We start from the raw sequence: 22,368 nt of genomic DNA on the forward strand, positions 1-22,368 counted from the left end.
TCTAAAAACATTTTAAGAGAACTCCTGGCAAGTATGTTTTTGCTGAAAATTCATTCCTAACTAAAAAATTTTACATGCTCTACTTTTGACTACACATAATCTCATGCTTAATTGACCAAATTAATGTTTAAAACACAAGGCAAGAGTATTCTCGATTTACATAGCTGTAATTTGGCTATCTTCAATGAAATTAGAAGTGTTCGCGTGAGAGTTTAAAAAATGCCTTAATTTTAGAATGAATAGTCAGCGTAGTAAGTCCTTTCATGTTTTAATTGCATACCCATATAGAATTTCTGAAAAAAAGTAAGGTAAGTGCTTTTTATTTTTTTCCTCTATGATCTCCATTTCTCTCAAATCTTTCTGCTGATGGTAGATTTTGACATACAACATCAAATTGTCTGAGCCATGTCACACTATTGCTAAGTGGTAGAATCATAGAATCATAGAATATCCCAAGTTGGAAGGGACCCGTAAGGATCGTCAAGTCCAACTCCTGGCACCGCACAGGTCTGCCCAAAAGTTTAGACCATCTAAATGCACAGTCCAATCTCTTCTTAAATTCAGACAGGCTTGGTGCAGTGACTACTTCACTGGGGAGCCTGTTCCAGTGTGCAACCACCCTTTCGGTGAAGAACCTCTTCCTGATGTCCAGCCTAAACTTCCCCTGCCTCAGCTTAACACCGTTCCCACGGGTCCTGTCACTGGTGATAACAGAGAATAGGTCACCTGCCTCTCCACCCCCCCTCACAAGGAAGTTGTAGACTGTGATGAGGTCCCCCCTCAGTCTCCTCTTCTCCAGGCTGAACAGGCCAGGTGACCTCAGCCGCTCCTCATACGTCTTCCCCTCTAGGCCCTTCACCACCTTCGTTGCCCTCCTCTGGACACTCTCCAACAGTTTAATGTCCATTTTGTACTGTGGTGCCCAGAACTGCACACAGTACTCGAGGTGAGGCCGCACCAGCGCAGAGTAGAGCGGGACAATCACTTCCCTCGACCGACTAGCAATGATGTGCTTGATGCACCCCAGGATATGGTTGGCCGTCCTAGCTGCCAGGGCACACTGCTGGCTCATATTCAACTTGCTGTCAACCACAAACCCCAGATCCCTCTCTGCGGGGCTGCTCTCAAGCGTCTCGTCGCCCAGTCTGTACGTATAGCCAGGGTTGCCCCGTCCCAGGTGCAGGACCCGGCACTTTTGTTAAACTTCATGTGGTTGGTGATCGCCCAGCCCTCCAATCTGTCCAGATCTCTCTGCAAGGCCTTTCCACCCTCCTCCAAGTTTGGTGTCGTCAGCAAATTTGCTCAAAACACCTTCTAGTCCTACATCCAAATCATTTCTAAAAACATTGAAGAGGACTGGCCCTAAAATGGAGCCTTGAGGGACCCCACTAGTGACCATCCGCCAGCCAGATGTGGCCCCATTAACCACAACCCTTTGAGCCCTGCCCGTCAGCCAATTGCTCACCCATCGTATGATGGTTTTGTTTAGCTGTATGCTGGACATTTTATCCAGTAGGATCCTTTGGGAAACCGTGTCAAAAGCTTTGCTGAAGTCCAAAAAGATCACATCAGCTGGTTTCCCTTGATCGACTAGATGGGTGATCTTATCATAAAAGGAAATCAAATTTGTTAGGCAGGACCTACCCCTCATGAACCCATGTTGGCTGGGACCAGTGACTGCATTGTCCCCAAGGTGCGCTTCAATAACTTCAAGGATCATCCTCTCCATAATTTTACCAGGCACTGATGTGAGACTGACAGGCCTGTAATTGCTAGGGTCTTCTTTCTTACCCTTCTTGAAAATTGGCACAACATTTGCCAGCTTCCAGTCTACTGGGACCTCTCCAGATTCCCAAGACCGTTGAAAAATAATTGAGAGAGGTCCTGCGATGACGTCAGCCAGCTCTTTAAGCACCCTGGGATGAATTCCGTCCGGACCCATGGACTTGTATGGATCCAGGTGGAGCAGCAAATCCCGCACACATTCAGGGTCGGTTGGGAGTTTGTCATTCCCACCGTCATGGTCCTCCAGCTCAGGGTACCCTGGGTCCCGAAGCCCATCATCAGTGTTGAAGACAGAGGCAAAGAAGGCATTAAACGTCTCTGCTTTGCCTACATCATTGTCTGTGAGGAGTCCCTCCCCATCTAGTAGCAGACCTATGTTTTCTTTGGTTCTCCTTTTTCTGTTCACATATCTAAAAAAAACTTTTTTATTTTCTCCCAGAGACATGGCCAGCTTCAACTCTAGTTGGGCTTTGGCCATACGAATTTTCTCCCTACAAACACAAACAGCATCCCTGTATTCCTTCCTCGTCACCTGACCCTCCTTCCAGCAGCCGTACACTTTCTTTTTTCGCCTAAGCTCCAGTAGAAGATCCCTGGTCAGCCAGGCCAGCCTTCTGCCCCACTTGTCTGACTTCTGATATTTTGGAATTGCCTGATCTTGTGCTTTTAGGAGGCAGTGCTTAAACATTGACCAGCACTGGTGGACGCCAATGCCTTCAAAAGCAGTTTCCCAGGGGACCTTTTGCTGACTAGTTCCCTGAGCAGCCTGAAGTCTGCTTTCCCCATATCCAGGGCTGAAGTTTTGGTGACAGTAATTTTCTCATTTCAAAAATACCACTTTTTAAGGGTCCCTAGTAACTGCAAAATCCTGTTGAAGTTATTTGCTAAAGAAAAGCTGACTACTAATAATGTTACTCCTTTCATCCCATACAAATTCTACAGAGGTGAGACAGACATCCATTTCACTCAGTATGCAGTTTGAGGTATAAATAGTATTTGTAAATATATGCAGAAAGTGGCCTATAAAATTCTATAAAGCTCACATTTACCAAAGAACAGTATGAGCTATGGACTAAAATAAGAATTTCTCTTTTTAAGTAGCTGGTATGAAGAGGGAATAAAATGATAGATATATAGCCTGACTAAGAGCTTTGTTAGGTTTAAAGCTTCAACAGCGAGTCTTTTGTTTTTGAAGCCACACAATTGAGACTGTCTAAAACACAGAAAGGCACAATTTATATTTTTACTGAAAAAAAAAAATACGCAAAAAAGAACTGAGAGCAAGCCATTAACAGCTCTGTGTGCCTGTTCTGGGCAGCACATACAGTCTAGAAGCATGAGAATGTTCTATGCAAACATGTGATAGGGGCCCCTTTCATCCCAAAGTGTTTCAATATCTATGAGATAGCAGTGTAAAGCAAATAATAGTGGACTAGATGTTAGAAGTGAAACAGAATAAAAATAAAGCACTGCACAACAAGTGAAAGGAGGAGAAAGTTGAGTCAGGGTTTAGAACACATCCTCTATCCTCCTAAACATACTGGAAAGCAGTTAGGAGAAGAGGACTAACACAGCATAAGATATAAAGGTAGTGGTGACATCAGAAGGTGAAGTAAAATTTATCTTTGTGCTTTCCTGTTTGGATAACTTCTCTGTCTGGGAAGAATTTCAACTTCCAAAGGTCCCATGACATAAATTAGTTCAGAACAGTGGTACTGTGTTAGTGGTACAAAATATATAGGGATCTACTTCAGTATAAAGAAATCATAGTTACACCACTGTATGAGGAATGCTCTATATACAGCTCTTGCAAATCTTGCTTATACCTTGTGAGCATTTCAAGAGCGCTTCTTTCCTCAGGCTAGGTTATATGACTGCTAACTAGACTGTTCTTGGGTAGAAGTTTAACAGTAATCCAATTCCTAAGTTTAGGAGGAAGAAAACAGAGGTAATTGAGGCAGATATCATTGGCAGCTCTGGGACCCTTCTGCATTCTCAATTCCATGCTACGCAGTGGCCAAGAATAGTCACGGAACAGTCAAGGTTGGAAAGCATATCTGGAGACCAATCCCCTGCTCACAACAGGATTAGCCAGACCAGTTTTCTTAGGTGTCTAGTTAGGTTTTGAATGTCTTCATGGATGCAGCCTCCACGATATACATGGGCAATTTGTTCCAGTATTCCAACATCCTCACAGGAAAGCAATGTTTCTTATATCTAAATAGAATTTCCATGTTTCAATTTGTGCCCATTGACTCTTGTTCATACACTGAGCACCACCTGAGTCTTCAGACTGTCTTCTTTATACCCTCTCATCAGGTATTAATATGCATTGATAAATAGCCCCTGAGACTCCTCTGCTTCAGGCTGAACAGTTTTTCAGCCTATCCTATGAAAAATACTCCAAGCCCTGTGGAGGTACTGGAACCCCTTGGGCCCAGTCATCTTTGTGACTTTCTCTATATTCGCTTCAGCACACCACTAGGGTTCTTCCAAGGAAGAATGTCCAGCCTTTTTTCTCAATGTCCAATGTTTTGACCCTGCTCTCTGATTTCTTCCCTCCTTTAAGGATCCTGAACTCCATCATCTCACGGTCACTGTAACAAAGGCTAACCCCAACCAGTTCTATTTTTTTTTTTAGTAAGTACAAAGCAGTAGGCCTCCAGACCAGCTTCTCAGTATTTCAAGTTACGTAGTACATGCTCTAATTCCTGGCCAGGCAAGATCTTAGTTTGTGGCTCACAGAATCAAGGGCTACACTACACAACATACTGCCCTGCCCTAGAACTGTGAGATTCTGGATACCTTTCCATCAGAAGCATTCTTTCTATAAGCAACTATACCAGTTTTATTATAGCAAACTAGAAACAATGAGAGCATTATCTCATAGGATTTGTCCCATTGGACTTGCACTCAGACTCACACTAAGCAAACTACATTTGCAGAGACACCCTCCCAACTTCTATTAAGTTAGAGTTTGCCTGTTAAAAAAGTCTGATTACTTGTTTTTGCTTTGACTTTGTCATCATGTCCTCATTATCATATTCAATTAATTAGAGTTTAAAGGTAATATTCCAGCAGGCACACCTCCCTAACATTATTGACTTCAACTAAATAAGGTGGATCTGCAACAAAAGAATGGGATTTAAAAAGAAGATTTAGGGGCTTGAAAGCATACTGAATTGCATACCTCATAGGAAAAGCATACTATAGTAAAATAATAGTTTTCTGTAAGGACACCTGAAAGACAAGCAAAAGAGAAAAAAAAAAAAAACGAACAGGTAAAACTAGGGAAAAATGCATACCTACTGGCAAGTGCACTCGTTTCTGCTTCACCTCAACCTCATTATCTTTATGAATATCAAGATGTGGGGAATAGAAAATGAGCGTATATTAGAACCACATACTTTACTTCCCTGTCTCAAAGCAACAAACAAGTGTTTTGTCACAATTTTGGGGGGAGCAGTGTTTTAATTTCTATATTAACTTTCCATCAAAGTTGGCAAATCTATTTATAAGGTGAAAAGAAGTAAGATAATAAAAACAAAACCACTGTGTTCATTCTAAAACAGGGCTAAATCACATAGGATGCACTTGTATTTTCTAGTTTGGATCAAGGTCGCTTTTGAAGAAAATATCATTATCATCTCCATTTACTGTACTTCGGGGAATGCTTTCAAAGCATATGATTTGGAAACCTTCCAGATGAAACAGACCAGGAAGATACACTCTGGAAGCATCCGTATTATACTTCATTCAGTTCACGAAACCTGATTAAGGCTCATACAAAACTAAAACCAAATAAATAAAGGAATAAAAACAAAAGTACTGTTGTGGATGCTAGATTCTCCACATAAGCAGCCAACTGTTTCTGTCTATAGATCCTTTCTACTAGTCTATACTACTTTGTAATGTGGACATAGTATTATCTGAAGAAAACTGAAGAAACAAAATGCTATTCGTGCTGCAGAACAAAAGGAAGTGGGTATGCCTACTTCTTTTGTTAGACATTCATATCGGCCCAGAAGTTTTTGCTGGATGATGTTTAGTGTTTGTTCTTCTGAAATTCCAGGTTTCAGAAAGTCTTAATATTCTTGTGGTTTAGGTCTCAGTGTTCATGATAGTTTACAGTGCTGATTTACATGATAGGTAACAATTACTGCTTTTCTCTTTGGGTTGGTGTCCTCATTCTGGAGGTAAAGGTTTTGATCAGTAAACAGTCCCAACTTTTTTCTTACATATATTTTTCAAATTAAGTATAATATATATGATGCCACATTTTTACATTAAAAACTTCCAAATCTCATTAAATACAGTTTAATAAATTTAATCCTCATATAAGTACAACTATATTATTCTTGATTTCAGGGAGAAGAAAAAAATAATTGTATGTTTCTAATGCACACAAATTGCATTTGGATACAACATATGACCCTGAGCATACTCAAGATACAAAATAATCACTAAAAAGCTTTTTGCTCAGCTTTTCCCCTACAATCTTTTACCAGAATACCCATGTTGTACTGGAAGCAATACAAATACAGCACAGCACGTTGATCTCATTTGGATTGACGCTGTAAAGAGGTTATACATATATTTCCTAAGGCCTCTTCTCATAAAATCTTTTTTTTTCCACTCTTCCCCTGTTAGAAGATCTTGTTTTAACACTGTTACCAGAACTATTACTATACTAAGCTTTAACTGCCATTAAAAATGAATTTCCCAGTTCTCAGTTGGGAAAGCATTCAAAACTCCATCAGCTCATACGACAGAGCTCAAGTGTTCAGAAGCAGAAAAAAAAACAAAAAAACCCATACACACTAATATAAGGCATTAGAAAAATTCCAGATATTTCTGGTAACAGCACATTCAGTGAATTAAAGCACTACATTCAACTTATACCCATAGCCATTTATTATATGCTTCACTCAGTTGCATGTGCATTTAGTACATTAATATTAATGGTAGTATTCATTTTACTGGGAAGTCCCTCTGCATTGGACGGAGATATCACTTAAGAAGCTTGTTGCTGCTTATATGCAGTAACACTGATAAACTCTTGTTTCATCTGAGCAATTGCATCTGGCAAAATTAGTGCATTCATCCCAAATGCATAAGATTTGCCATGCACACCTAGCTGCAAAGTATGTTTATGAGAGATCAGCAAAGTCCTGTGTTAGACCAGGTGTGCATCCACAGCTTGGATGTGGATGCACATTCATACCTACTACGCGCAGGCATGATAGCTTGCATAACTTGCCTCAGAGACAGATGTGACAAACCTACAGAAAGCCCAACAAGAACAGAATTCCTGACTAATGGGGGGGGGGGGGGGGGGGGGGGAAGAGAGATTGACTAAAAGGCATCCTTTTGTCAGTCAAAGGCTTTGGGCTTATCTGATTTGTTGCTCATCTTTGCAGTTGTTGGTATCACAAATATTTACTTATTTGGTTTTCATGGAAAGTTCTAGGTGGAATCAAAGTTTCTGGATTCAGTACCTGTTCATCCTTATCATAAGAGAAATGTATGTATTTTTAAAACTTGACCCAGATCACTGTCACTGGGATGAAAAAATAAATACATTAGGCATGAATCAGTGACCCTGAATTGCACATTACTGCAGGTTTTTCCATCCACTTTTCCTGTTGTAGCTAGGCCACCCACATAGGCTGTAGTTGGCTGATACAAGACACAGAATGTCAGGTAAGCGAATCGATAATTTCTTAGGTTTACCAGTCACTTTTGTCATTATTTTCCTTGGCAAGTGAACAGATTCTGTGAGTCAGGCTCCCAAATGTATAGGCTAAAAAAAATCTACAATTATGACCACCTCTTTGAGCACTTAATGAATGGGTTAGCAAGAACACCCTTCTTTCCATTTTGGAAGCATAGGTTTTATGTTTGTAACTAATATGGAGGGATGTTTATTCTAGAGATGACTCTTCCTTTGTGACCTCATTTCTTGCGGTCCCCAGTTCCTTAAAAGTGTCATACTTCTTCCATACTCTGCTCGCTACCTTTGCATTTGGTTTTCATCTAAGATAAAGTTTTCTTAGGATTTACTTTCAATTACTGATACTTCCAGAATAGTAAAGATTCCTTGATACATTGCTTAATCAAAAACAAACAACAACAACAAAAAAAACATTTTAGGCATTTATTTAACCACAGATTGCTGTTTGAGTAGAAAATGCTGCATTTCCAATTTTTACTCCACTAAAATAAGGCTCTATTTTTTTTTTTTTTTCTGAGAAGAAAAATAAAATAATAGGCTTTCTAAGTAAACTCAAATCCATGTTCGTGAGGAGAATTCAGCTATCATTCTTTAAGGCTTGCAAATAAAAGTTCACCTTTATATACTTAAATCACTTTATCAACATTAATACAAGCCATAGACTTGTAAATGCTTACTGCTAATTGGTTCATTGACAAGCATGCAAGGTTTTCACGTTATTTTCACCATGTGAAATTTGAAGTCATTTTAGATAATTTCATATGTCAAGGTAGTTCAAGGCCAAAGCAAGCCGTTCCATAAACACAAATTGTCTTCCTAAGATAAACTAAACATCACGCTATAATGCAGTGTAGTCTTACAACATATTTTCATGCACTGTGTTCAAGCTTTCTCTTAACTATAGGGACTGTAGGACAAAAAAAGATTTAATTCCATTGTTAACTTCTAAAAACAAGTCAAAGAACTAAGAATATTTAAACAATGGAGCACTATTTAACTTTTTAGAAGCAGAAAGTATACTACAGCATGTGACAGAAACTAGGATACAGTTTATTAAAACTATTAAATAAACAACCCTCCCCCTACCCCTAGATTTGTATTCCAATCTGCCAGCAAGTTTTCATATGTCAAAATCAAGTAAATAAATAAATAAAAATCTCTTTCAGACTTCTGACACATTACTAGTTTAATGAAACAAATAAAGAACACATAGATTGAAATGAATGCAAAGCAATAAAATAATTTAAAAGTAGCTTGTAGACTAATTTCCATACCTCGGAATACTTTAACATCATTTCTATCCAAAATGTGATTTTCTGATGCAAAACCTAAACTACTCAAAGGAATACAGAGATTATTACAATAAACCGGAAATATATATTTCAATTTTTTTCAAGGATAAAAATTAAAGAAACACACTAATATGACTTTTACTCCAATAAAAATCCTATTTAAGTAAACAGCTAAAAAATACAGACCATACTATTCTATTACCTAGAAGCGTTAATGATCATTATGAAACTAAAATTCATCATTTTGAAACTAAAATTTAAACTAATTAAAGAATTAAAATAGACCAGATTTTTATATCTGTGTGTTTCAGTTCAGAGTGACATCAAATTGGCACTAGGCATAAAGATATGTTTCTCTAAATCACCCTACAAAAACCTGATCAACTATCAATATCAGAAACATTGAATAAGTATAGAAGAAGCTTTCAAACATTTTTTCTTACCACGATATTGGCATAAAATCATCTGAAACATAACCTATCAAATGCTGGTGCCTATAAATTGCAAATAAAATAGACTTCTTTGCTGTTACAAAATTAATAGCATAAATTCTGACTGTGCAACTTTCTGTGGCTAGTAACCTTTCAGGTAGAGGCACTGGTTGTTGCTAGTCCTTCCTACATGCATTGTCGTAAGACCTTCCTCTTAAAAATACGTCAAAGTTTTACACATCCAGACACAGAACGCCTGCTTAAATTTTAATCTCTGCTATTAAATCTGAAATAGTTATTACTCGCAGTTTTCTTCTATATTGGGGAGCAATCCTGCTCCAGTAAAGGTAAAAAACAAGGCAGTGATTTCACTGTAGCTACAATTCTCATTCTGAACTTACCTTAGTTTCACCACTTTAAGAGCAGTATTTATTTCTCTACCTGAAATACACTGGGAATCAGCCACTGCCTTTACCAGCAAAGAGTCTACATGTGCTGAAATTCAATTTAAATGGTCAAACCTTGTATTTACAAGAAAGTTTCCCTTTAACTAATTCTTGACTTAAATAATTTTTTCCCCCTGTAAGTGAAAGATCACAAAATTGGCATCAGATATAAAACACCACGGAGTACAATCTCTCTGATTCCAGAAAAAAACATCAGCATCATATGCTGAAATGGCCACGCAAGATATAGCTTTATGTTTCTATCTGCTAACTATCACAAGCTTTGTTATTTAGGAAGCTAAATCTTAATAACTTTTGATTGAACGCAGCCCTTCCATTGGGAAAATAACATTAAAGAAAATATCCTACTATCTACTCATCTTAGGTGCAGAAGTGGAAAAATATCAGTTAAAATGGTGGTAAATGCTAAGCCCATAAGGGAGACCTTAGTCCAAGTCTGTTGATGAAATACAGCTTGGTCAAATGACAATATCAGCTTTTTAATTATTATTTTAAATAAAGTATTTAGTTGTCTCTCACAATGGCCTCACATCTGAATGTGGCTTTGTAAGTAAAGAATTCTTACCTTAACAAAATAGGTAATTATATTTGGAATTGGTATTAATTGCACACCTTAAAGCACAGAAATACATTGTACTATCCTTTTGTGAGCTTAAGGCTTACATGGTTTGTAGAGCTTTTACCTGCTCAAGGATTATTTATTTTATTTTTTGTACTTATCAGTATCATTACGCTTAATTTTATCCAAGAAAATAATAAACCAAATTCTGTCTCCAGGCTGTCTTACTAGGTAGAAAACAAACAAAAAGTGCACACTGCTGCCAACTTTCTAATTTTTATCAAAAGTTGCAGTGTATTTGGCACTATCCTCGGAGGTTAGGGTTAAGGACTCACATGAATTTTAGTTCCCACTTTACCTAATGTTCCAAAGCCAAAAGAAAAAAAGCACAAAACTCTTGCAGAACATAATGGTTTGAAAATTATGTGATTTTTCAGTGCTTGAGGTTAGTAATACTCACATGAAGCTTTATGAGAAGAGTAATACTGGAAACAGAAATCATTCCCGCTGGGAATAGGGAAATAGAAAATAGCCTCAGGTATCAGTTACACAAAATCCCTGTGCGGACAAACCATTTACCAGTTTGTTACTAGTTATGCATCATTACAAACTACTACTAAAGCTGAATGGTTTCATACATGGGTTATATAAAACCAAATAAAAATATAAGTTTGCCTTCCTAGGTGTCAAGTATCACCACAGTCATCCTTCTGGTACTTGTTTGCAAATATGTTGTTTATGCTTAATCTAGGATGCAAAATTAACCTAAGTAACTGGAACCAAGTTAATTTGCTTCATTGTCTAACAAGCATCTCCTTCCTCACAGTTTATCTGATTTTATGGTTCTGTTTTTTCCCCTCAATTATGTATGCCATTTAATGGCACTTCCTCAGCCCAGAATCCTGGTGTGCAAACACAAGTAATATTTACTGCACTGACTTATCAGACATCCTTTAACTGATAAAAAGATCATTCAGACCTATTTTGCACTTGAGAAGAGCTGCTTTTTGTTAATAATAATGGAAGAGATTTCAAATGCCCAAGAGAGAGTTAGAGAGAAAAATCAATGGAATCTGCATTCTCAGCACACCTCAATTTCTTGGAAAAATCTGCCTTAGTGTTATCTCTACTCAAATAATGACTTATATCTATACTTACGATGTAATCCAGAGTTCAGGAATTCACTACTCCTTATTTCTTTCTCAAAGATACCGACCAGGGCATATAGTCCTGCAGTTAGTGTCCCTATTAGACATATCTCATTAAAAGAGCCTTAGAGGCTTCATAATCACCTATGCCAGCACATATTTTAGAAATTTGCGCTCACTTGAAGCAAAAAGAGACAGATGGTCATTGTTATTTCAAATGAAAGATTTTCAGTTCAGTTCTATTACAGTGAAATGAGCATCTTAAACAAGGATTTGAGTGGTTTGGGGCATGGGAGTGGGGGTGGGCAGTTGCTAAAAATATTTTTCTTAGATGTAACTGAAATTAAGATGGTTTGGTTGTTGTTTTTTGTTTTTGTTTTTGGGCCAGTCCTTGAAAGCCATTTATTCAAATTAGTTAGATATTTCACCCATTAAAATTACACCCACTTCATGTACAGCACAAAATACGTAAAAGGTGTGTCTACAAGCATTAGACTGTTCTTCCTCAGGACTCTGTGCCTGTAAGGTGTTCCAATTTATCCTTCAGTTTGATTTGATTCTTCCTAAATGTCTGCTTTCTGCAACAAGATTCTTTAAATTTTAGACTTATACTCTTTCAGCCACGAGCAACATGTTTACAGTTTACTAAACCTGATGGATTTTTCCAGACTTCAGAGAGGTTTTGAGATATCAGCTTTATGACTACTGCCAAAGCTTCCAGGTATCTTGAGCACGTGGGAAGTTGTTTGCACTTTAAAAATGTTGATACAAGCACTTATAATGCAATAATTTTCATTAAGTGACAATAATGACCATGTACTTACATCTAATGCCCCTGAAAGAAAGTGCAAAATTGTCCCTGAAACTAAGTGCAAAAGTGTAAAATCAGGATAGTTCAGGTCTGCTGGAATCAAGTATCTTCCACCTGTCAGAACTCTCATTAGAACATATTCAAATTATAATTCATAATTTTGTAGTGTATTTTTTTTAAAAAAATATACCAACCTTCTTAAAAATCAACATTAGATCATCTTACTTTCATTCAGTTGCTTGTTTGCTTTTAGTGGAAATCAACAGCATTGAAAGTAGCAGTACTACTGTAACCTGCTGTCACGAAAAGATGACTGTATCAATAATTGCATGGCAGTCATTGCTGTTGAGAGATTTGTGAAAGGGCCAATTTAAAATTTCTTCAAAGCACTGCTAAAATAACATAAACATGGTAATAAAAAAAAAAAAAAAAAACTGATGCAATAGACCAAACCTCAAAATGTTAACACTCAAGTGACAGAACTGGGTTAGAAATCTACTGTGTGCTGAAGCAAAAAATAATGATGCCTCAGTGATCTCTCATCAGATTCTGAGTATTCATACATTTTTACAAAAATTATTATTTCTTAACTTATATAGTGCCTGTAAGTGAAGTAAAAAATATGCACTAAGGACAATAAAGAAATAAAGGAATGGAATATTCTCTACCTTTACATTTTTTTCCTCTTCTTTGCACATTACAGTACAAAAAAAAAAAAAAAAAAGGGATCTATTTATTAGAAAACTTCTGGAAGAACCATAGTTCCTAATTTGAATTTCAAGTCCTTTACAGACTTTCGAATGCCTAGTTCTAAATGACATGGATATTTTCCTGTTAGCTGGTATGAATGCAGGTGGAGAATGTAGTATTTTTGGTGGCTGTTTTCATCATGCTCTGCTGTATAAGAACTGTAGGACAGTGTCATTTCCAGACATGTTTACAGCATCTTCAAAGCATGCAAATAATCTTAAACTGAATAGATAGATACGTTTATTGAGCAAACCAGCTATATTCTAACTCTTCAGTAACAACAGTGGAAAGTTATTAATAACTGTTCCTTAGATTAAAAGTTTCTGACTTGATCTTCCAAAATTTAAGTGTATTAGGTTTATTTCTTCAAAATAGACATTTTTCACTGATTCCAGAAAAAAAAATAAATTATATAAATCTTAGTCATTGCTCTTTCTCCAAATGCCTTCCTATTTCTCTTTTCTCTGTACTTGAGCAGCTTTCTTTTCCCATTAGTACCTTTTCCACACAGTAATTCCTGAAGTCCCAATTTGAGTCCTGTGTTCTTACCGTGTCATTTTATCTAGTCCAGTATACAGAGTGGAAATTTTCCTTCTCCAAATTTTTGTTGTCCTTGAATATCTTGTTTTGTTGTTGTTTCTTTTTTATAGATGATTATATTTCTTGTTCTTTTACCCTGCAAGTATTTTCTTCCCTTCTTTTTAAAATTTACTTTGTAAACCATATTAACATAAGAAAAGTTCCTTCTTTCCAGGAACAAAACTTTGACAAATCGAGATGAGCTACCTTCTTTCATCCTTTTAATCTATCAACTATACACCTCCACATATATTATGTAATTGACTGAAAAATGCATAATTGTGTATTTTCATTGAAAAATCCATGTTAACACTGGATTCTAACCCTCTGTACCCTTGTTTTCTTATATGTTTTTACAGTGTCAAAACACTGAAAGTAATCAATAAGTACATTGTTGTTTCTTGTATCAGACTTTGCTCATAGCTAACAGATTTATGTTATGTTTCATCTCTTGCTCTTTGTCTAAATGTCTGTGGGTGGAAATGGAAGAAGACAGAGTGCCTATTAAATTTACAACATAATGTACTATATAGCACAACATAACCCTTATTTATGCCTAACAAGAGCCTAATCAACATACATTACTGAAATTAGCTCTTATTCTTTGCATGCTAAATATATAACATATTTAAGGGAAAACCAAAGTAGTGTAACAAGTGTACACTAAATTACACTGATTCGGCATACAGTAGACACTTTAAATGAGTATATGGCAACTTCCACTGATTTGATATTCTGTCAGGCTGTTAGGAATGGCAGAAGTATACATTAAGAAGGGAAGCGCCTGATTTATGTTGCTTTTTCCTGTTGTCTGCCTTTGCTGCTGTATCCGTTTTGCAGACCTACCGAATGATAAACTGATGCATGCTGTATTTCCAAATGCACCCATTTTTATGATCAACTTAAGCCATCATTTACATAATGGTTGAATTTGACTTAGAGGCTTTCAAGGGAATTGCAACCTATTTCATGGGGTAACTGGACGGAATTACCACAGTTTGAACTGCGGAATTCAATACTGTCATTATTACTAATTCAAACTACTACTACAAAGACCTAATTTATAGATATAGCCTACTTGAATGCATGTAATTTCAAAAAGATGGTAGCATTATACAGTTAAGGTCAAATATTTGTTTTGATATGCTTACAGTACTGTCCAACAGGACATTCTACAATAAAATATTTATCAATACAGTGACAACATTTTCATTAAACCTTTAGTACTTTAGGCTAGGTATAACCTTTTTGGTAGAACTTCCATATAATAAGCCAACAGTCACAAAAATATTGCTGTTTCCACTGTTGTCCCATCACATTCTAGAGGCATGACAGGCACATTTTTGATTTAAAATGAACATAAAACTCACAAATCAGACATATTTTGTTTTCCTTTTTCTGAATTAGGTTTATAATAGTATTATTATTCTTAAATTTAGCTTTATTTATTCATTTATTTACATTTTTGAACCCCCCATTCTATCAACGTTAAAAACACTAGTGTATCTTCCATTGCCACAACACTGCACAGCAACTTATTTTCGTTCTGTTTAATTAGGACCTGTGTTAACATTCTCTTTTATTCATTGAATAGGAAGAAGAACCTCAACTGAAGCATCTTGAATCAGAATTCAAGAAAAAAAGTTCCAAACAAACACCTGTGTGTGTGTGGGGGGGGGGGGGATGGCATGGAATAAAATCTGTTTCAGAGTATTTCACTCTGTACTGCACCCGAGACCTCATTTTTTCATATAGTTTGCAAGAATTGCACAACTATGGGCAACACGCAAAATCATAGAAAATAGTATTTTGAGATAAAGTTTGCCCAACACAGAAAAACCAGCCTATTACACAGACACAGCCTAGCAAATTTATTTACAAACAAATAAGTAAATAAATACACCCCACGAATGATAGAAATTCTCTATCTGGGAATATCAGATATTTCACAACACATTTTCAGCAAAAGCCAACATGAAAAAGGAAAAAAAAAAAAGAAAAAAAAAGCAAGGCAACGATCAACACCAGAGTATTTTGAAATATTTTTAGTAATCTTCTCAAACAAAAACAAAACTTCCTAGTTTTGAGAAAACACAATTTCCCAACTCCTGTCCTTAATTTTAGGCACTCAGTAGTGTGAGTGATAGAACTGCAGTTTGGAAGAGGTAGTTGAGCAGACAAGCAAAGCCAAAGCACAGCAAGACATCTGAACAACATATGTCACAAAGCATATCATTATCATTTCAGGTGTTTACTTAATGCAAGTCCAAACATTTGTGTTTACTTGATTTATTGAGAGTATTCTAATATAGATCAAGAAGACACAACACAAATAGCATATCCATGGGGAGAAACAGATTTCTATGGCAAGTAACTGAACAACTAGAAATCAAAGTTTCATGGGGAACCATTGCAATTTAAAGTCTTCAGTGAACTTCCACAGGAAGGCTGAGAATCTTACTTCTCAAAACTGCGTCTGTTATGTGCAATCTATATAGATTACTCCAAAATATGCCCACAGTTTAGATCACTGTGGAGGATGTAGCTTTTGTATAAGATGCCTAGGGAGAACGTTGCTGTTAGAAGAAAAAAGAATTTTACAGGCAATATAACATTTCAAAAAACACTTGAAATTATTCCTTTTCTATATTGTGACTGAGATTTATGCATTCACCTATTACATTTGTTCAAACTTGTATCTTGAAGACATATTGCCTTACATTCCATGGAAGAATCACTCTTTTTTTTTTTTTTTTTTTTTTTTTTTTTTTACTGTTTTTGAAAGCTTATGCAGTTCTATGAGGAAAGAAAGTTAAAAAATAATAAAAACAAGTTTTTACAGTCTGGAACAAGTACTGCATGAGTATAAGAGGAATAGCTGTATAACATCTGCTATACCTTCCCATTTCATGTCATCACTGTATGACATAGCTCCTTTTCTCCTACCTTATTTTGAGATAAGAGTATTGGATCTTACATCTCATCAGTGCTGAACATGGCATCATCCAGAGGATGGAGTTAACTGTATTTTAAAATATCACTCAAAAAGACTACTTTGAATGTCTTGTTTTAACTTTAACGTTGATAGATTTATGCAACATGGGAAACTAGAATCTCAACCTGCTTTTCTAAGACTTATCAGTGTCTATGCATGTCATATTTCCAGCTTCAACAGAAACGTTGTTTGCTGATACGTGTAAAAACTGTGACGTGATAAGGTGCTGTTTGATCCCTTACATTTATTTTGCCAAGATGCAGGGATCTAATGAACCCTATATAGCCACCTAATAGAGGCTATTTTAGAATAATGATCCAGTTGCAGCTCAAAGACAAAATTTGTGAATCCAAGTTTCCCATACATTCACAAAGAAAGATGATTTTGACCAGCAAAAGCTCCTTAAAACATGTACCAAAAAAAAAAAAAGATTAATGTTCTGTGCCCCACAACTCTGCATATATCTTCAGCCCTACTTTTCAAGTGAGACAGCTCATAGCCGACGGAAGAATGGTAGTCAGAGTGGATGTGTTTCATGAATTAAAGGAATGTTTCTGATGTTATTTAGTTCCTATAAGCACATGAATTGCTTGGATTTTGTGCATAATTTTAAAATGAAAGCTTTTATAACTCTAACTAAGCAAGTTCACTCTACACTATCACCTTCTTTCCAATCTATGAACTTTGGCCTTCATCACTAAAAATATGGTTATGGTACTACTCAAAAACAAAATATTGTATTAACGTGGGCACAGAATCATGTCAACCAAAATAACTGCCAACTGAATGTACCTTAAAAGACATTTTCTACTGTAAATTTAATCTTTGAAAATATCCATTATGACAGCTGTTCTACTGTGGAAAGTGATTTTGTTAGTAAGTTTTTAATCTATGAAAAAAATCAGTCCATTTACATTCCAACTCTAACTGACACTCTCTAAATGAACTTTTTCTTTAAAAACAATGTTTAGCAATGTCTGAGAAAACTAAAAAATGAGATAACTGTTTTAGTCTTTTCATTTTTATTTAAGAACTCTACTCAGTCAAGCCTTAACAATGTTGTAAAATGGTAAGGGGGAAACTACCTTTACCTGTAGCTTTATTGAAAAGTGAGGATTTCAATGCCTCTAGTACTTCTGTTTCTGCTACAGGGATAACTGCTGTAATTCACTTTTTGGCATCTTTGAGAACAGTAGAGGGATGGCAACTTACTTAAAAAACAATTAAAAATTTGCTTGGATATTAAGAAAATGTTATTCTTGCTTAGCCCTGGAAATTATGTAACAGTTTTACAAAAAGTATCTTTTAATATTTAAAAAGTCATACATACATTTAGTGCTTTTAAATGAGAGATTAGATAGTGGTCTTTTATACCATCCTGCCAGAAGCATTTACAATTTCTCACGTCTGAACACTGTTAAGAGAGAACTTGGTATACTTAGCATGCTCCATTAAATGAAACTTAGAGACCTTCAAAAGCTTTCTGGTTTTTGAAAATGTGGCAAGAATTTCTGCAGCATGTGTTCTATCTTGTCACTTTTTGCTTTTTTCTTTTTAATGAAATGTTCACATTTTATCAAATAAGAATTGTAAAACTTTTACATATCTGTGTATCCATTTATTTTGTCTGATATACTTATTTAGGAATTTATTATAAAATACATTTTGAAATAGATAGAAAATGCACTACAAAGAAAGACAGGACAGACTAGTAATATCGGAGCGGCTGTGCCAACATAATCTGTTATCCTGTCCTACCCAAGCTTGCTCCTAACTGCAGATTTGTTCATGTAAAATACATCTTCTATAAAAACGTACACAAATATCTTTTGTGACACTGTGATGTTACTCAGGCCTATTAATGGGTGACATTGGTAGTGGGGTGATGATTGGACCAGATGATCTTGAAGGTCTTTTCCAACCTTAGTTATTCTATGAATTTGTTTCAATTTCTGAAATCTGTACTATTTGTCAACTAACGATTATTCTAAATTGCATTTATGGATTAATAATTTAACACAATTAAAACTGGATCCTCTCATTGAATGTAGACCTCTGCAGACAGTAGAGCAGAGGATGTAAAAGTTATATTAGCCATAGAAAAATTTTACTCTGTTGTGACAAAGTGTAAATGAGCAGCAAATCATCTGATACTTTTTTTTTTTTTTTTAATGATCTTGGGCCTTCAAACTGCTGAAATGGGGCAAAGCTGTGTTTTAAGTATCTGAAGCTGTTGTCGACTGTAGCCAGGTATTTCTCCCCTTATATTTTACACATTTTGAGTCCCCAGGCTTTAGCAGATTCAACTCTCTGACAGGTTATAGATAGCAACACACAGCCATTTATGTGCGTAAACCTAAAATACTGTAATGCTCTAACCCTAATGCACTAGCCAAACTTAACACAGGGAAGTTTTTACCAGGAAGATTTCTTGCTGAGATAACCCCAGATCTCCTCACTGGCACAACCAGGAACAGCCAGCATTTATGGCGCTGAGCAAATAAACACTGAACAAGTACTCCCCTAGAACATGGGGAAAATATGCTGCTATTCAAATTTAGCTATTCCTCTTTAAATTGAATAAATCAAAACTCACTAAGAGAAGAGGGAGTAAAAGGCTGGTCACACCACCTACTGCTAAAGACACTTCCTTGGGAAGAGAAGCTCAAATTTCTTCTGTTATATCTATTTAATGCATCAAAAATGCAACAGTTATTAGAGAATAATTCAAACTCAATCTTCCTCCTCCTGTGTGAATACGCCAAAACTATGGGTCTGTCACTGCTGGATCTACCGTGATACTAGCGTCAGGTCACACCGAGCTCTTTTACAAGATCCTACTTCCTCAACCACTAGCAATACTGCCTGCATTAATCTCCTTCCCTACATAAAAATCACAGAGGTAAGATCAGTATTTGATCTGTGTCACTGAAATTTGTATCAATTCACACTCCTAGGGTGCTCAGATGCTCTCTGAACAAGAAGTTGTCTGGAAAGCACATGCCTCATTGCTGTGCCATAATGCAATATTGAACAATTCCTCAATTGCCTTAATGCCTGCATGTCTTAAAGCCTTTACTGTTAATCCAGGGTTTACAGTGAATACAAGACTTCAGTGGTAATTCATGTATCTGATTTTCACCCTATATGCCAGTACCGCAAAAAGGCACTCCCCTATCAGAGGAAACTGATCCTAAGACTGAGGCAGTCTACAGATGGCCTCAGCTGCCTCCGGGGATGTTTCAGTACTGCGTCCTATAATCCTCACCTTCTAGCACCAACACCTACAAGTAGCTATCAATTCAGAAAGTCACAAGTTAATCTCTGATGCTTTCGGAGAAGAGTTGTTTCCCTCTCTTGGAAGCTTGTTCTTGTACTGGTTCCAGGGACGGGCCTTTTCACTTTCTGGGACTTTGTTCAAAAGCTATAGTATTTTTAAGAAGTTTAAGATGGTAGGCACCGAATCATTCCAAGAGTAGCAATCTTTTCACCAAGTCTTTATTAACTCTACTTCTGAAGTTGGACTTGTGCCCATTCCTTTGTAAAGAAATCAAACAAAAAGTTGTTTCTGTCACAGCAGGCAGTTCGCAGCAAGCTTTAGATCCTGTTCCCCACCCTCACTGTATGCTAGACAATTTAGCATATTTCTCTCACAGTGACTGTACACGAGGATAATAAATGACTAGCCATTCCAAATCCTGCAGTGCCTCTGGCATTTTCCTCTTGATGATCTCAAGAGCACTATTAACACCAAATATACACCTGTGGCTAGGAGATAAAATAGCAAAGTACCTTCTTCTCTTGGAAGAATGCCTTGCAGCACAAGACTCATTAATCTCCCAACTGTTTTGTTTGGGTGCTCCCAATCACGCATGTAAGAACTACTCTACATTTCATCTGATACACAAAGCAACACTTGATGAAAAATGTGATTTCTGTTACAAATCCCTGTTTCTAAATCTTATGATACAGTTCCAGAAAACTTCCGTTTAATCTTAATTGAATGTCAAGCAAGGAATGACAGAAGCACTCTTTCCCTGAAACCACCAAGACCAACTTTTTCCAACTAACGCCAAGTCCCATTTGAGAGAGGTGCCAAGTTATAAATTTGCTGGTGTAGTCACACAGTCCCAGGGCATGCCTGACCCCTGGTACTGACAAAGCACTAGGTATCATCTTCACTGTTTTCCTGTTACAGGGAATGCTTTTGCGCTTCAAGCATGCTGGGCAACATCTGCTGAAACTGCTATTGCCTCTCTGTTTTTATGTGCCACAATAATCTGCTTCCTGTGGAAAAGATAGTGCCAAATGGAGAGAAAAGAGGGCCAGATCAAAAGGGGGAAAATGGGCAGAATTTGTGCAGTGGGTTGAAGTTTAACACAAGTGAAGACGAAAGAACAGACAAGCAGAGGAGCGTCTCTGTTATCGGTCTCACCAAAGCTGTTTATGCCCCTGCCAACTTGCTCAACTAATCTTCCCACCATTCAGTAGGCTGACACCAAACACAAATAACAGCAGCTGCAAAGCATGCATAAAAATGATGGAATTCAAATCTCTAGATGATAATGCAATACAATGGCACAGTCTTGATTCTTTCTCTTGTCTATTTATTATGGCAAGGCTAGCAACAAACCATTCCAAGTGGGTAGTGCCAGCTCAGAGTGCAGAGTGAAGTAAAATTTAATAAACTGAGATAGCTAAGAAAACAGGGGGGGGTAAAGGGGAAAGACAGTAATTTCTGACAAAATCCATCAGAAAATTTGCTAATGTTGGAAAAGCAGTTAAGAAAAACTAAGATAGTTTTGTCAAGAAAGGTCTCTTCTGTTATGCCCTGTCTCTGGGTTGGTTTAGTGATGCAAATTCCTTCATTGAGTTTGCCAGAGTTTGATTTTACAGATCAGCTTAGAAGACAGTGTCAGCACTGCCACCATTCACCTAGTTTACTTCTGGGTGATCCTGAGGAAAGGTGAAGATCAATAAGAACGCAGCAGGAAAAAAAAAACAAAAAAAAACACAGATTTATGGAACTGCATCTCCCATATGGCATGCTGTATACATCCTGTACCCATCCTCAACCCAACAAAAATAACAACCTCCCATTCCTCATGTTTAAAACAACTTTGTTGTTGTTGTTGTCTATGTCAAGCAGATTAAAACCCTCTTCTGCCGTGTATTTACCCCTCAGCTGCCTGTTGTCAGCTCATTTCTGCTCACTTCGGATGCGTTCACAATGCCGACCAGGCTGCAGCTGCCAGCGTTGCAGACGTGTCTCCTGTGTGCCTGCTCTGCCCCACACACAGCCAACTGCCTGCTCCTGTCTGTGGAATCCAGCACCACCCTACATTTAACAGAGGCTTATTCTGGGTCCTTGCTCCCTATCTATGAGGCTATCCTTACTCTTTCAACCCAAAGTTTCTCCTAACTAAGCCAAATACACATCAGAGTTTCACCTTTGCCAGTTCAGATTCATCGTATTCTGATCAACATTTGGCCCATTTCTCCAGCTTGAGGGCAAATCCTTTGGGACTACAGCACCTCTCTCGATAACAAGGCCATGCTATAAATTAAGGATGACTGCGTTTAAACACTCTAGCCTGAAAAGGAGCAAGCCATCCCAGCAGAGTACACAGACAGTGGAATGAAAGCAAACAAACTTCTAGGTTTGGACCAAGGCTGAAGTAGCACACGTTTAGAGAATTTCTTTGGTCAAAAAACAACAATATGCACAGAAGAACCTGCTCTCATTTCCTGTAAATTTAGGCCTCATTATACTCATTCACTTGTAAAATCTGATTCAGCTCCAATGACTAGCTGAAG

Source organism: Cygnus olor, chromosome 1, assembly GCF_009769625.2.
Source record: "Cygnus olor isolate bCygOlo1 chromosome 1, bCygOlo1.pri.v2, whole genome shotgun sequence".
NCBI classification, from domain to species: domain Eukaryota; kingdom Metazoa; phylum Chordata; class Aves; order Anseriformes; family Anatidae; genus Cygnus; species Cygnus olor.